Consider the following 17,604-nt stretch of genomic DNA (forward strand, 5'->3'; position numbering starts at 1 on the left):
CATTACATTTTTATTTATTTTATTTCAAACAAGTTAAACAGCATAAAAGTAAAAATACCAAACTACTACTTAACTAACTTAGCGCCACTTGCACCGTCCCACTAATCCGAGGTTAACCGGTTAAACCGTTAATCCAGTGTCAAATTGTACTGGTAACCAAGGTAACTCCAGATTTAACCGGTTAACCCCGGGTTAGTGGAATGGTGCAAGGGGCCCTTAGGGTGGTATTCCACCTGTCAAATTTGCATTCAATTTCTTTGTCCAATGTCAGTGCATCTCACTCTCTCATTATTAAGTGTGAGTGATAACAATAAATAAGTACTGTGTGTTTATAACTTTTTTTTATTATTTTGTAAGTGTTTTTATATTTTACTTTTATATTCATATTATAATTAACCTAACTTAAGAAGAAAAATAAATAAAGAGAATAAGTACTAAAAAGTACGGAACCCTCGGTGGGCGAGTCCCACTCGCACTTGTCCGGTTTTTTTCACATTTATGAATTCCTAGCTCTTGCCCGCGAGTTCGTCTGGTAACATACGAGTACCCATTAAGGGTGACTCACGTTAGACCGGGCCGTGCCCGGGCCGGAGCTTCCGGCGCATCGTTTTCTATGGAATGCATCCCGTGTTCGCCTGTCATGTCATAGAAACGTACCTAAGCGCCGGAAGCTCCGGCCCGGATGCGGCCCGGTCTAACGTGAGCGTGAGTTATCCTTTACCTACATACATAGAATAGAACACAAACTACTTAATGCCTAATGGTAACATTCCATTTCTAACCGCAGCTGCATTACTGTCAATTTTACTATGGAAATTGACAATGACAGCGACGCGTTCAGTACCGGTAGTGCAGCTGCGGTTAGAAATGGAATGTTACCATAAAGCTGCTAACAGTGCTAACACATTACCGCACCGCACCAAGGACATTGTCAAGGTTGTTGTCAAGGTCTTACTTATGGGTGCGTCGCAATGACCTTGGTGCGGTGCGGTAATGTGTCCAATGATATGTTTGTCCAATGTCATGGCATCTCACTCTCTCTCTCAAGCAAAATGTCAAAAGACAAAACACACATTGGACAAAGAAACAGAAACTGGACAGGTGGAATACCCTAATACAATTCCGTGAACAAGTTTTAACCTGCTGAGAATGCCGCCCGTGCGGTCGAAATTAAGAAGGTACTTAGGTACTTACTTAGTAAGTAGGTACAGTCACCTGCAATAATATGTTACTCTTCAAAGGCCGGCCTTCGAAGAGTAACATATTATTGCAGGTGACTGTACTTACCTAATTAATTTTAGGCAAAATCGGTTTGTGCTCACACCACATCGTTACTACTAATACCTACTTAAAGATAAATAGATTCATTCATATTATGTAAAGATAGAAATACTTAGTTACTTAATACGAAATCTACATACATATCTAGGTAGGTACCTATTTATTTGGGTTCGTCTTTGACGTCTCTAAAAATAAATATGTCAAATATTCATATCAGACATAGGCATTTTTGAGAAAATTTTACAAGAATAGAATAACTTACAAAAAATGTATGTGGTTTGACAGTTTTTATGTCAAAGCGAGGTAAAGTCGCTAATTCGCCACCCCCACCTGGCGGGATAAAAAGTTAGTTTTCCTCCCAATTAATTTTTAAGTAAATATGGGATAGGGTAAAATGCCCCAATTAGAAAAAAGGTAATCGATCATGACGTCTCTTTTTATTAAAAAATTAAGTCACAGCAAATATGTTACAAAAAATTATTAACTACATGTAATTAAAAACTACATAAAGCTACAACTAACTACAATATAAACTAAAATTATAAATAAAAACCTGGCTCCAGCTCTGTGCCTTTGGGCAGGGTGCCAAGAAGGCTGGCGGCATTGCCGCGCTGTCCAATTGTATTTTTCCACAGTTTTGTCTTTTCTGGTTCCACTAGGTACGGCCAGGGTTCAGCATCAGCTCAGCTCTATGTATACTAATACCTTCTCCCGAATATAACAAACACTTTTCTGAAAACCACATCAAAATCGGTTCAGCTAAACGCGAGATAATCGCGGACAAATACACCGTGTAACATGAGGAAACCGAAATATTTTAAACCGAATAATTTTAACTGCGTATTCCTGATCATATTTAGAGACAAAAATGTCCTATAAACTTTTTTGAAATTCGCCTAGTTTCAGAGATAATATTAATTAAAAAAAAACAAGTTTTTATTGTTACACAGTGTAAAAGACCTTTTTGATGGTGATGTTGCTGCTATGGGACGTAGTCTAAAATATCCTTCTTGATAGATATCAAAAAGTGACAAGTAACGCTTTGCAAAAAGTAGGTTTTACGAAAAAAAAATGTAAAAATCAATTTTAAGTGAAAAGTTTACCAATCAACATCAAATAACATTTATTTTTATGTACATGTACATTCAAGAAATTGAAAAAACAAAACAACAACAAAAATTTTTTTTTTGGTGAAGTATACCTAAACTCATCTTACATTTTTTCTTTCTTTTGACCTCAGAAATGCGTGGTTAAAGCTATTCGGTTTCCTCATATTACACCGTGTATACTTACAAACATTCCGTGTAGTTTTGGACATATTATAAAAGTTATTCAACGATTAATGCAGGTGGCTGGTAATAGGGCACTTTACCCTATGATAATAAATCTTCCTCGCGCTATCCCAGCTTTTTGCCACAGCTCATGGGAGCCTGGGAACTGCTTGGCAACTAATCCCGGGAATTGGCGTAGGCACTAGTTTTTACAGAAGCGACTGCCATCTGACCTTCTAACCCAGAGGGGAAACTAGGAAACTTGTTGGAATTAGTCCGGTTTCCTCACCATGTTTTCCTCTTCACCGAAAAGCGATTGGTAAATATCAAATGATACCTATTTCGTACATAAATTCTTTTCAACTTTACCGTATGATAAGCTCCAAAAAGAAATTAGAAAACTAAGGGATTCAGATAGGTCATTCATTGGCTCCAGGGAACCCCTTAATGTGAATTACAGCATCAAAGTTGGAAGCAACAAAACTTACGATGTTATTTATATGTACCAATGTCAGCAATTATTGGTAAAATTGTGTACCTAATTATTAATTTCGAAAAATAAACTATAAATCTTCAAATATGAATTCATATCCGTTAGCACTCGCGGATTGGACGAATTTTGTGCGGCACTAGCACACACCCAATCACGGATCAATATTATAACGCGCGCCAATGGCGCGCGAGCTACATGGATCACGCGATCGCTAGTCAGGCGCACCCCCCCCGTAGCTGCGCTGTGCGCTGCGCAGTTCATGAGTTCACATCAAAATGGCGCTCGCTCACTCGCTGTGCGTAGAACGTAGTACTTGTGTAAACGTGTAAATAAATTGGAGATAGCATACAAGAAAACAGGTAAATATAAGTATTAGATATACCTTTACTTTCTTGCATCGAATATCTAGTGAAATCTGCATTAGACCTCAAAACGTTATGTACTTCCAGAAAGGGTTCGCGGTTCACCTTTTTTGTAACGGTTTCCTCGGCGTCCTTTACAAAGTCCAGTTGATATCGTGTCCTGTCCACGTCCAGGGTGGATCAGACCTGATCTACAAAATCTTGGAGCAGCCGCTTTCGTCGTATGCCATTAAAAAAATGTAAGTATTTATTAGCTAAGTACATCTAAATTTAAAACGATATTAGTACATGCTTGATTGTGTAGGTTAATTAAATAGTCACCAACACTAATAAATTGTGTTATTCTCTTACAGTAAAACATGCCCGTTATTAAAATTTGGTCAGTAGACCAAACAATCAAGAAAGCTGTTCCAATAATGGACCCAACTTTAAAAAATATCATTGAAAAAGGTGAGTAAATCTAAATTAATTTGACTTTTCGTAATGAAATATTTTTTGTGTAATTGTAGAATGTAGTGTATTGTAGAATAGACTATAATTGGATACCTACTGTTAAGCATTAATGTGCTGACTCAAACCACATTTATTTTGCAGTATGATGTCAATTTAAAAATTTGACGCTTGAAGTTGACAAGATAGAGCTGATGCTGAACCCTGGCTGTACCTAGTGGAACTCAGGTTTGGTGCAACATAGGCCCACGCTATTTTGATCATCCGTCACATAGAGGGAGAGCAATACCCAAGATATAATTCATAATCCATTTTCTTCCAGATGAGGTACCATCCTAAATATAGTAGTTCCATTTACTAATCTTATTAACTTTTTCTTTTCCAGGAACCATTAACCAGGGTTCAAGTTGCAGAGCTATCCGAAATAGCTGCGCCTAACATTGTATTTTTAGGTGAGACTTAATTATTATTACAATGATAAAATGCCTTACCTGCGAAGCATAACACTGTATGTTTCATATAATTTATAATTAATCATAATATAATCTATATGAAACATACATTGTTAAAACGTAAATGTATTGAATAAACCTGTGGCCCTAGTGAAAAAGGGTACAAGTGTCGCGCAGCTTAGTTGTAAAAGGGGCATGGAACTTACACCCTTTTAAAACTGCGCTGCCCGAGACTTGTACCCTTACTCACTAGTAGTGCCACTTAACGTAATACGATAAATTATCTTATTTGAGGAGGAAGTATTAAATTTGGGGGCCTATTATATTACCTGTTTTAACCATTATGTTTTTTGTCCACAGATAATGAAAATATAATTATATTACTTGCTGGTAGAAAAAACGATTGTTAGCGAAACAGATTCTGCCTACGTCGTTACAACTATTGATGGCGGCTTACTGCAACTTGAATATGGAATATCCAGTGGACTGTCAAAACACATTAGAATTTATACAAAGGTATATTTTTATTAAAATAAATCCTAAAGAAGGAAGTCATAAGTAATAGTTTTTGATTTTTAAAAAGCGTTTTTCAATTAAAAGACATGTCAAGATCGCTTAACTTCTTGCAAGTTCTTTCTAATGCTAAAAAAACTAACTATAATTAATGTCAGTAACAAACATTTTCAGACAATTCGTTACTTGAAATGGTATAGGTTTCACGCATTAGATTCACATAGGCCTTATTAACCGAAACTTTTATAAGACTAATTCATAAGAAGTACTTATGTACATAAGATATAATTTATAGTGTCGTATATGTCTTCTACTTTTTGTACTCTGTCACAGAATAAATAATAATAATATGCACGTAGACGTGTATATACGCGTGTGCTCTATAATTTGAGTGTGTGAAATTCAATAAATTTATTTCTTTGTAATTTTGTTTTTTATTAAATAACCTCCAAACTGTAAATTGCTTGTTGTTTGTATATTATGACTGATAAAATTAGTTCGTTTTACATGTTATTAGGCGATATTTCCTAAAGAATTCAATACAAATTTTGTACATTTACATGCTATCGATAATTCTCAGGATTTTGCTATTAGCAAGTTGGTATTTGTTTTCTTATGTACTTTAATAAATGCAGTCTGCAGACAGGCTGCATTAATTAAAATACATAAGAAAAAAAACTAACGAATGGTTAATAACTAAATCCGGAGAATTACCGTAAATGTACAGAATTTGTATTGAATTTTACAGAAAAATATCCCCTAATAACATGAAATATTACCTAATTTTACAGGTAATAATACACAAACAACAAGTAATTTTACCTTGCCCATATTTAAAATCACAGTTTTCTTATGTAAAAATACATAAATTGTATCAGTAATATTACCGAATAAAATGGAAAAATACTTAAAAATCATTAAAAATACATAAAGTTTGTGGTAAAATCACATACGCAAACTGTAATAAAACACAATAATTTTGTAATATTACTGAATAAAAAGTAAATATACTTAAAAAAACATTAATAATAAATAAAGTTTGTGTAATTTTACAGACGAAATCTGTAACAAAATACATAATAATTCGGTAATATTCCCGAATAAAAAGGAAAAATACTTAAAAAAATCATTAATAATACATGTACTTTGTGTAAATTCACATACGAAATCTGTAATAAAACACATATTACTTCTGTGATATTACCAAATACAATGTAAATATACATAAAGTATCATTAATAATACAAAAACTTAATGTATTTTTACATACGAAATCTGTAACAAAACACATAATAATTGTGTAATGTTACCGAATAAAAAGTAAAAATACTCAAAAAACATTAATAATACATTAAGTTGGTGTAATTTCACACATGAAATCTGTAACAAAATACATAATAATTCGGTAATATTACTGAATAAAATGTAATCATACATAAAAATCATTACTAATACACAAACTTTATGTATTTATACATACGAAATTTGTAACAAAACATACAATTACCCTGTAATATTACCGAAAAAAATGTAAAAGTACGTAAGTGAAATTTTACGGATATGTAAAATTACATAAATGAGATTTTACAGATTATGTAAAATTACATAAGTGAGATTTTTACATATCTGACAGTATGATTATGTAAAATTACATAAATGTAATTTTACATAACCGTCAATTTGTTTGATTATGTAAAATTACATAAATGTAAAATTACATAATAATGAAATCAGGTCGATATGTAAAATTACATACGCCTTGTAAAATTACATAATTATGTAAAAATACAGAAAAGTTAGGGCAACGAAAGTTGCCCTAAAATTATGTAAAATTCCCTGAATATTTTTAACAGTGTATGCATCTCGCTCGTACTCGCATATTAGTGCAAGCGAGATGTATAGAAAGTAACTTACGTAGACGCGAGCGTATCTGTCAATGTCAAAACTGTGGGGCTACCGCGAAAACCGAAATTCGCAAGTTGCGGGGATCTTTCTCTTTTACTCCAATGAAGGCGTAATTAGAGTGACAGAGAAAGATCCTTTCTGTTTTCGCGGTAGCCCCTCCGGTGGTAGCCGTACAGGGATCGGATACCGGTATTCTTTGTGTGGGAACGAAAACGGTATTATTTCGTTCTTTTGTTTATTTTATTTCTAACTAGGCAATCTAATATTACGAAGTCGTTACCTAAGAACATAACTGAGGGCCCGATTCGAATTTTGAAATAGACATCTATTAGACATCTTTTAGACATCACCAAGATACGATAACGATATGTTTAAGATCTAACCTGTCAAATTTGACATTTGCGCGATTCTGGGGATACTCTTGAACGATTTTCACAGGATATGACTTAGAGATCTAATTTACATCTAATAGATATCTTACTCCATCTAACGTAAAAGTGACATTGGTTGCCCGAATTACGCTGCAAAAGAGAACTAGTTGATATCTAAACTATAACGTATCTAGAATGGATCTAGTACGTGTCGTCTCTTGTGAATATCTTCAAGTTAGAATACGGCAGTCTGGCATGATTTAAATACCATTTTGATGTCGAAATGTAAGTTGAAATTTTCCCATATATTTTTAAACCTGTCCACCCATAAATGTAATTTCCTCTCACTCGAAAAGCTCCCCGTCACTTCCTTCGAATTGTCGTTCAAGTGAACTGAATTATTAACGACTTTAGAGAATAGTTTTGCACTTAAAAGAAGGAAAGAAGTGTCTACAGCACGTATTTTTCTGACCTTTTTGCTTTGGGTGCCAAGTAGTGCTGTGCTTTCGCTGGGAAAATAGTGACATTATTATTATTTTCCTGGTATTTGATACTGTGTTTGAACGAGGGTCAAAATATAAAGTGTAAGCCCGCGACTTCGTCTACGTAGCATGAGGCGTGGCTCATTCCGCGATTTCATCGCTTTTCTACAGGTAGCTAAAAGTACATCCGTTCCACCCCAATTTTGGGGAAAGCCATAAGCCGCGCGTGGCGCTGTCGCCAACTAGCGGCCATATCTGTGCTGATCGTAACAGACGCGTTTTGTTAGAGAGTGAGTCTTCTGTACCTAGTACTATTATTTATTCTGTGGTAGCATGAAGATATCTGTGATAATAACTAGTTAAGGTATGATCCTTGGAACTCAAGCTAACTCCTTACCAAATTTGATCGAATACAGTCTAGCGCTTTGCGTGACAAATTAACAGACTAAAGTCAAAGTTACTTTCGTACTTAGTTATAATATCTATCTACAGGTGGGTACATTTTTGAATCAAAACTAAGGTTATGAAACTCAGACTCAAAATAGGTCATTTCTACATGATATCCGTTGAAAATAAAAGTAATATACGTTCGGGAACTACTAAATTTATCTTAGTTTCTTGTGCTTGTACTCACAATTATAGTATCTCATATACTATAAAATAATATATAAAAAACATCCGTCAATACAGTCCATAAGAGAAGTCTGGTATCCCTAATTTCATCGGGTGACCAGCAAAAGTCACTAAGTACTATCAAAAAATTAAAGTAACAATGCACTTTATTACACTTGTAACACGGTTTATTGTCCAATAATTTCAATGGTGTTAGTGACTTTTGCTTGTCAGCCGACGATTTCTTAAACTGAAAAGTTGTAAAAAAGTACTAACAGTCGAGTCGATAATATTTCCCCTTTGTAATTTCCCGAGAAATATAGTGGTACGGCCCATCACTAGCTACGACGCTACGAGTGATCGATGGAAAAGTCTACGTCATCCATAAACAATACAGGTCGGATCACCGAAAAAATCAGGGAACTAATGGTTCGAGGTTCCGGTATTTCGTTACCACGTTATTGCCTACAAAAATATTAAGAAAACTTCATTACCTACCTTATACAGGCTCGAAACTATCATGAACATTACTCTGTCAAATGACATTACTTATGAAATGTCATATTTAATGATAGCGTTTGTCATTTAAGCTTAATTCGAGAGTGTAGAGGGATCATTAAGAAGGGACAACTTAAAGAATCGACAAAGTGCATGTGCAGTTGCACTTGTTCATAAGCTACAGTAATTGCTTACCAGCAAACATGTTGTATACGTACTTTTTTACCGTCGACGATATAAAACGTTCACGTAAAAAAACAGGAGTAACAGAAAAAGCCGTTATACTCGGTAAACCTAACAGATTGAAATTAAACGTCCACAGCATTCTTTATGTGACCACGCGTCCGGTAAATTGCGGAAGGTCCGGAATATCCCGATAATACGCAAAAACGGGACTGTCCCGCTTGCGCCGGACGCGTGCGGACCATAACTCATGCTTGGACGCTGGGACACAAGATGGTTCTTCTTTGCTCCCGATATTTTGTATTTGCAAGAATTGTACATCCAATTTTTAAAATTTGGAAGTCGAATAAATTAAAAATAAAATTTCGTTTTACTATTCACATTTCTTTAATGATCCTATAATGATTACTTACGTGAATTTTTCATCTTGGATGTTAAAAAAAGTCTTGTTTTTAAGTATAATAAGTATTTATAACTAGCGTCCTGCCCCGGCTTTCCACAGGTTACCCTTAACAAATTATACACCTAAACCTTTCTCAACAATCACCCTATTGATAGGTGAAAACCGCATGAAAATCCGTTAAGTATTTTTTGAGTTTATCGCGAACATACATGCAGACAGACGCGGTGGGGGACTTTGTATTATAAGACTATTTTCAATATATTTTTCTCAAAAATGGACGGCAAAGTCGACTTTGCCGTCTAAAAAATAGGTCGCGAAGCGCTTAGTTTATGGTCAGTCAAAATTTAAAAAGTTAAAAACATTGCAGTCTTGATTTTGGGACTGCAATGTTGCATACAAATTCCATTATTTGTCGAGTTCCAAACTTTTTAAAAGTTGAATTGGCCATATCAAATGAAGGCACAGGCCCATTAAACAGCCAAACAGATGATTAGAACCGCGACTATTTAGTTGTCTCAAATAGGTTGGCGTATTTTCGGCAGAAAAATACACTTCTATTTTTTTATTTAAAAAAATAAAAAGGCGGCAAGGGCTTTCTTCTGTGAAAATATATACGTAACAACGTTACTTTTGTAAAATATTTCTATGATATTTATATTTCTTGCACCATTTTTGAGAAAAGCACTATATATGACTCGGCTGGAAGGCTACTTGCTGGCTTCGGATTCAATTAAACGGACTCCCAAGGTCGTCCGTTTAAAACGAATCCTCAGCCTGCAAGTAGCTACTTCCGAGCCCCGACAATAATGTACTATTACATTCCAACTTCATTTTAAATCATTCCAATTAAACAATAATGGATTAAATAGAGTGATTCTTTAGGAAGTTTTAGGTGTATAATTAGTTAAGGCTTTGTGTAAAATGGTTTAACTACCCAGGGCGGGTCACTAGACTCACTAATATAAATAAGCTTTTGGCAAAAAATTTTGGTACAAGCTTTTATCACCGACAGTACTTTTTTTTCCACAGGCAACTAATACTCATCGAGACAATTCTAAAAATCCCAAACACAATTAGGTTTCGTTGTTTTATCACAGAGTTCCTATGGCCACCTCCGGTCTCCATCATCAGACCAGCTCGATGACACCATAGTCATAGTCACCCGACTTACGTATGTATGCAAAATTTCAGCTCAATCGGAAACCGGGAAGTGGATCAAATTTAACTTGCAAGATTTGATTACACACAGACAGACAGACAGACAGACAACAGTCAGGTGAAACTAAATAAAAGCTTGTAAAAATAAGAATTCTACGCGAGAGTTATAAGTGGAATACACCGCTGCTCCACAAAACAGTACTAGCCAGAATATCACAACGACAATGCCGCAAGAGGGGATAACAGAATGCAACCCCCTCTCAATTTACTGCTTTCCCGATTACTAGGGGTTTACTCAAGGGGTTAAGAGTCACATGGACCCACTGTCTAAAAGCTGCTCCCTTAAGGGGCCCACTGATATCGATGACTGGTAAATTCTCCGTACGATATCAGCCGGTCAGTTAAACGCAAAAGGTGATTTAGACTAACTTCAGAACGGGATTTCGTTTATTTTTCTGCTGTTATAGAAAACACACTGTATATAACTTCCGACGAACTCTCAACGGACTCGGTCCCCAGGCATAACACCCGCCTGGAGAGAGTACTCTCTATTGCCTCTCTACCTTCTACAGTCTAACTCTATCAAAGAAATAGCAACAGAAAAATAGACGAAGTACAAAGTACAACGTAAAATCGTGGGCAGAAGCTAGTTGTATAATCATTAGAGATGCCCCGAATAGTGAATTTGGCCGAATACCGAATACCGAATATTCGGCGACCGAATATTCGGCATGAAATGCGAACATTTTGAGTCACAATTATTATGAAAACTGTTCGCCAACAAATCACAACGTTAGCTAACATATATTTTTATGTATGTACAGAATCAATTAATGTAGTTAGAGTCAATAAAATCAGACCCATGATAAAAATAAAATATTCTGTAATCAACAAATGCTCAAAAACGTACCATGGTATTTAACTAACTTTCCAAGAATACATTATACACCTTGTTTTTGGCTATTTTTTTGTGTAATTTTTCTTTTTAGGTAGGTGCAACAGGTATTCGGTATTCGGCCGAATAGTAGGCAACATTCGGCCGAATACCGAATATTCGTCGAAGTGGCCGAATAGGCCGAATACCGAATAGTTGCCGAATATTCGTGGCATCCCTAATAATCATTTCCAACCACAAAGGAACAGAGAGAGACTGTAAAATACAAACAAATTGCATTCATGTCTAAAATGTTCATTAATATACGTCTTATCACCGGCGTAAAAGAGTAGATAATTTTACCGGCGTACAAACAACAAAGGTGTGCGACCTTATTACAAACGCGTAAGGTCCACTGATATACAGTTAAACAGTGTAAGCCATGGTTCTATAGGCCGCTTCTGTTGCAGTAATTTGATAAGATATAAACTGAAATAGATGTCATATTAACACATTCAGAGCCAAGAATCCGACTGTCGGGTACACTGTTCGTAGCGACTACGCGCTCCATACGGCGAAGACGTGGCTACGCGCTACGAGCATAACACGTAGCGCTAGTGTAAGGCCTGAGTGGACGCTCGAGTTGAGCATGCAGCGGGGCGGGGCGTGCGGCGTGCATGTTAAACAAATGCAAACGTATAGGAGCGGTCTTAGTACACGCTACTCAAATCACTTGTGAGCCCGACGCCACGCTGCACGCCCCGGCGAACGCTCCGTTCCGAGCGTCCACTCAGGCCTTACACTTGTGGCAATGAATGAGTTAAAGTAAAATTGACGAAGCGAAGTGACCAGTGGTGAAGGCCGGATTCGAACCAGCCTGCCGTGTCACGCGCATCTCATGTAACTTTAAAAGTTGAGTTTCGAGATAATTACGTTTAAAGTTTTAAAGATTCAAATGCTGTTATCGTTGACGGTTCGACGTAATTTTTTTATTTTTTCTAATCTCTTCTTCTTAGTCGGTTCCTCAAGGCTGAGGGTCGTGACCATCAGGAGTGCAGTTCTTCGCCACCGCTCTCCAAACCCCCCTGTCTTGGGCCAGCTGTATTGACCCCTGGATGTTGACGCCCGTAGCGTCGCGTATGGCATCAGACCACCGAGTTGGAGCCCTGCCTCTACTCCTTCTCCCTTCGACGCACCCAACCAGAACGAGCTTTTCAAAGCTGGACGGGTCTTGGCGGGCCACATGGCCAAAGAAGGTCAACATTCTCTGGAAGCATGTAGTTGAAATCCGGGTGGTAATATGTAGCTCTTCGAGAATAGACGCGTTGGTGCGGCGTTGCGTCCAGGATATGCCCAACATTTTGCGCCAGCACCACATCTCGAATGCGTCTATTTTTGCTCTCACACGTGGCTTCCATACCCATGTCTCAGAGACGTAGAGGAATATGGAGAAGATAAGGGTGCGCATAAGTCGGACTTTCGTGTGGCGGTATATATTCCTGTTTCTCCAAATCTTCTCCAAGCGCTTCACTGCTGCTTTTGCGATTTGTGACCTTCTTATGACCTCCTTCATGCAATCTCCGTTACTGGATATCTGCATGTAGGAAATACGGTCACAGATGGGCCCTTTAATTTTTTTTCGCATAATTGAATAGTTTTCATTTTATTCGAATTAAATGATTTCGCATGATCAACTCTTCCACACGAAGTCATGTAAGTCAAGTTACATGACATACGTGACACGTATTACTATAACAATATTATTGTCTTAGAAATCAAGTGCTCGGACAATCATGCCTAACTCCGGTAACTTAAGAAACGATGTTGATATTTTGGTTGTGTCAGTCATACAACTCAAGTTAACTGAGTTGTGCCTGATCAAAAAAATTAAGTTACATGAGTTAGTCATATGCTTTTCTCAGTAAATAATGAAGATTTTCAAAATTGTCTTTTAGAAGATATATACTTATTTAATGGTTTTTAAGACGATTTAGACTGGTTATCCGTAACTCATGTAACTCGAGTTAATGGAGTTTGGCGTGACACGGCAGCAGCGTCTTAGCTATCGCGGCTAACGCCCTGAATCCCTTTCGAAGCGAAGCGTTCAGCGGGGCGTGCAGCGTGACGTCGGGCTCACAAGTGATTTGAGCAGCGTGCACTAAGGCCGCTCCTATACGTTTGCATTTGTTAAACATACACGCCGCACGCCCCGCCCCGCTGCACGCTCAACTCGAGCGTCCACTCAGGCCTTACATAAGACTCCACTGGCCGCTTGTCAGTCTGTCACCAGACTGTATCTCATGTTCTCGCTATAACAACAAATACTAAAAAGTATGGATTCCTCGGTGGGCGAGTCCGACTCGCACTTGTACGGTTCTTTTATTCCGGAGTTGGCGAATGCATTTACGCACCGTCCCCCCGGCTATTGGTTGAATTAGCCAGCTAATTAGACACTTAGGCCGTTCATTCAAAATCGTAAAATGTCAGCAGAATCGGCTCCAACGTGTAGATAATTTTGCCAGCGCACCTAAGCTTAATTAAAAACTTTTTTAGATATTAATCTTTTGTACGTCTGCAGGGGCAGTTGAAAGAAAAATTAATGAAAGGAAAACATGGAACGGGTGAGGGGTTTGCATTGTAGATTTTTGAGGGAGGGCTGTGTAAAAGCAACAAGTAAAAAAGGGGATTTCTTTTCTGGACTTGGTGGGTTGTGGGTTATTATTTGAGAGTGTAGGTAATAGGTATACCGGGTGTGGCCTGTAATACGAGCGAAAAAAAATTGTAGGCCTCATACTGACCCACATTTTTTTCAGCGAAAGTTTAAGCCAAGACAAGCAACGTCAATCACAATGATAATGACGTACATTGGAAATAATAATTAATAATATTTGTTTGAAAAACCGGGCAAGTGCGAGTCGGACTCGCGCACGAAGGGTTCCGTACCATAATGCAAAAAAAAAAAAACAAAAAAAAAGGAAAATAAAAAACGGTCACCCATCCAAGTACTGATCCCTCCCGACGTTGCTTAACTTTGGTCAAAAATCACGTTTGTTGTATGGGAGCCCCATTTAAATCTTTATTTTATTCTGTTTTCAGTATTTGATGTTATAGCGGCAACAGAAATACATCATCTGTGAAAATTTCAACTGTCTAGCTATCACGGTTCGTGAGATACAGCCTGGTGACAGACAGACGGACAGACGGACGGACGGACAGCGAAGTCTTAGTAATAGGGTCCCGTTTTACCCTTTGGGTACGGAACCCTAAAAATAGGAAGACTAAAAACATAATCAGCGTCGGTCCACCAACGCGGGCGCTCTGTGAAAATGCTTCTCATTATAGAGCGAAACATGTCGAGCAACCATCGACTATATAAACGTGAGTGACTCGGCTAAATACATTTTATAAATCGTTGTGATTTAATTAATAGAACCTCACCTAGTTTCAATATTATAATTGTCTATTTTCATAAAATCAAACCTAAATTTGACCAGCATAATAACAGTATCCTGAATCCAGGCATCCATTATACCGGTTATGAATTAATAACCGGACGGTACAATGCTCGGTTTATAACCGGCTCGGTCGACCGGGCATCTTAACGGAATTAAAGGGATTACTAAGGGTTATAGTAAATTCTGAGGTCCAGGTATGAATTGAAATGTCATAGGGCAAAGATAGGAAGGCCAATTCGAACGTACCGTCGCCCACACAGTTAACTGACAGTTCGTGAACCTTATTACAAAAGGCATAAGGTCCACCGATGGACAGTTAAGAGTATTGCTGTTTTTACACCGACATCAAAATATCTATACTAGACTTTTTTTAGGGTTCCGTACCCAAAGGGTAAGACTTCGCTGTCCGTCCGTCCGTCCGTCCGTACGTCCGTCTGTCACCAGGCTGTATCTCACGAACCGTGATAGCTAGACAGTTGAAATTTTCACAGATGATGTATTTCTGTTGCCGCTATAACAACAAATACTAAAAACAGAATAAAATAAAGATTTAAATGGGGCTCCCATACAACAAACGTGATTTTTGACCAAAGTTAAACAACGTCGGGAGGGGTCAGTACTTGGATGGGTGACCGTTTTTTTTTTTGCTTTTTTTGGTTTTTTTTTTGCATTGTGGTACGGAACCCTTCGTGCGCGAGTCCGACTCGCACTTGCCCGGTTTTTTAACAAACAGGTACCTATGAGAGCGATACGACGAATTTTTATAATAAAAGAAACAATGGTAAAATGTTCGATTCTAACAGAACTTAAACCCCCAACTTCTGAAATCGGTGCATTGCGTTTAACCAATTGAGCTACAGAAGCCTACCAGAACCTCGCAAATATTTCCATCCCTTCCCTTATGTACCTATACAGTGTGGAAAGATAAGTCGGGCCATGGAGGGAAACCACCTTAAATCCTTAAGCTGGCTCATTTTACTTAAAGGAGACATTCCTTTATTTTTAAAAAGAAACAAATTTGCATTCAAAGATTTCCTAAAACTCGCTTGCCTTGCCCGGGACTAGAACCAACTAAAAATTCCTAAAAATAAACTCTCTCAATTTTATTCTACTAGTCGATACAGTTAATGTTAATGATAACATTTCTCCAACAAACATTAGGTCTTACACTCGTCTGTCGTACAAAATATCCATAAAATCGAATATTTAGTACTCAAGATTTTTTTAGACAAGCCAAATTGAAGAAAAACAGAAAAAACTTTGAATGCAGTTTTGTTTCTATTAAAAATAAAGGAATGGCTCCTTTCAGTACCTATAAAATGAGCCAGCTTAAGGATTTAAGGTAGTTTCCCTCCAGGGCCCGACTTATCTTTCCACACTGTATACTGCCTATATATGTTTTTGGGGTGGCGTAAAGCTACCCCTACCGATCCATTTATTCATATAAAAAAATCTATGATCTTTTTTTAATAATTAAGAATAAGGGTAAACAATCTTGACGTGTATTTTTATTGAAAAAACCTAGGAGGCCGATTCAGATTGAACAACTTGCTATGAATATGAACAGAACTTTTGAACAGAATTTTTATCTTTTATCTTTATTAATGTAGTATTTGGAGTAACGGCCGTATTCGAACAATGCCTCTACGTATCACTACGGGACGATAATGTTCTATCAAAGTCAAAAGTGACATTTCTTCAACTAAAAATGTCACTTTTCACATTGACGGATTGCAGTGATCTCTTAGAAGTATTGTTGGAATTGGGCCGTAAGATAAAATGCTTTGTTTTTGTTTCGCGACAGATTTGTTTAGGACTTTTGTTTATGTCTAGACAAAGTGTTTACTGCTTTAGCTAGTGGCTATCACGTTCAGGCAAGTAAGTTTTATTAGGTACCTATATGCGACGTTATCTATGAAAAGGAACCTCATGTCGATGACGCTTACGCCATTATAAACGATGCTCCGATATAAAAACAATGCCGCGCGGTGCTGTGCGGCGTAAGCGCCATCGACAATAAGGTCCCTTTTCATAATAGATAATGCCCAATATAATAAACTACAGGCAATTTGTTAACGTTTAAAGTTTTCTTTTTTATCTGACCACCGGTCTGGCCTTGGGTGACCCTGCCTATGAAGCCGATGGTCCTGGGCTCTAATCCCGCTAAGGGCATAAATTTGTGTGATAAACAGATATTTGTTCCTGAGTCATGGCTGTTTTTATGTGTACATTATAAGTCAGTATGCATATATCTATATGTATACGTAGGTATATATTTTCGCCTAGTACTTACCTACCCATAGTGCAAGCTTTGCTTAGTTTAGGGTTAGGTCGATCTGTGTAAGATTGTCCCCAAATATTTATTTATTATTTTATATGCGACAACTTTTTCATCAACATTTAGAGTTGAACACATTAAATATGCGTAACTCAAGTATTAAAATATGTTGTCATATTTATTTTGCCCTTCTTTGCCTTTTTTTTGCATTTTGTTACATGTAATGTAAACAAAATTATAATTATATTGTCTTACCCCCCTTATTCATAAACGTGCTAAAAACCTCTATTAGCTAATAATCGTTGGTCTTTATCTGTCATTTTTGACTTATATATTTGTAAGATAGTGATAAAACATAATTTAACTAAATCAGATCCGTAAAGTTTTTTTGAATAAGTGGGTTAATATTTTATTTATTTATTTATTTAAACTTTATTGCACAAGAAATGAAGAGTACAAATGGCGGACTTAATGCCAGAAGGCATTCTCTACCAGTCAACCATGGGCTAAACCGAAAGATCTAGTTGGTGCAGGCTCAGAATATTGTTGCAGTAAATTTGGAA

At 37.1% G+C, this 17,604-nt stretch overlaps 1 long non-coding RNA gene across 2 annotated transcripts; it reads left to right on the forward strand.

Annotated features, from left to right (window-relative positions):
• The first annotated feature begins 3,278 nt into the window (after nt 1–3,278).
• Nucleotides 3,279–5,247, forward strand: LOC134667530 (uncharacterized). Of its 2 annotated transcripts, XR_010098648.1 has the most exons (5): nt 3,279–3,404; nt 3,495–3,646; nt 3,761–3,857; nt 4,002–4,309; nt 4,670–5,247. It is a non-coding gene; the product is annotated as an uncharacterized LOC134667530 (long non-coding RNA). The 2 variants fall into 2 exon arrangements; XR_010098647.1 differs by having other exon boundaries at nt 3,761–4,309.
• Nucleotides 5,248–17,604: the final 12,357 nt, after the last annotated feature.

The sequence above is a fragment of the Cydia fagiglandana genome, chromosome 9 (assembly GCF_963556715.1).
Source record: "Cydia fagiglandana chromosome 9, ilCydFagi1.1, whole genome shotgun sequence".
Lineage (NCBI taxonomy): Eukaryota > Metazoa > Arthropoda > Insecta > Lepidoptera > Tortricidae > Cydia > Cydia fagiglandana.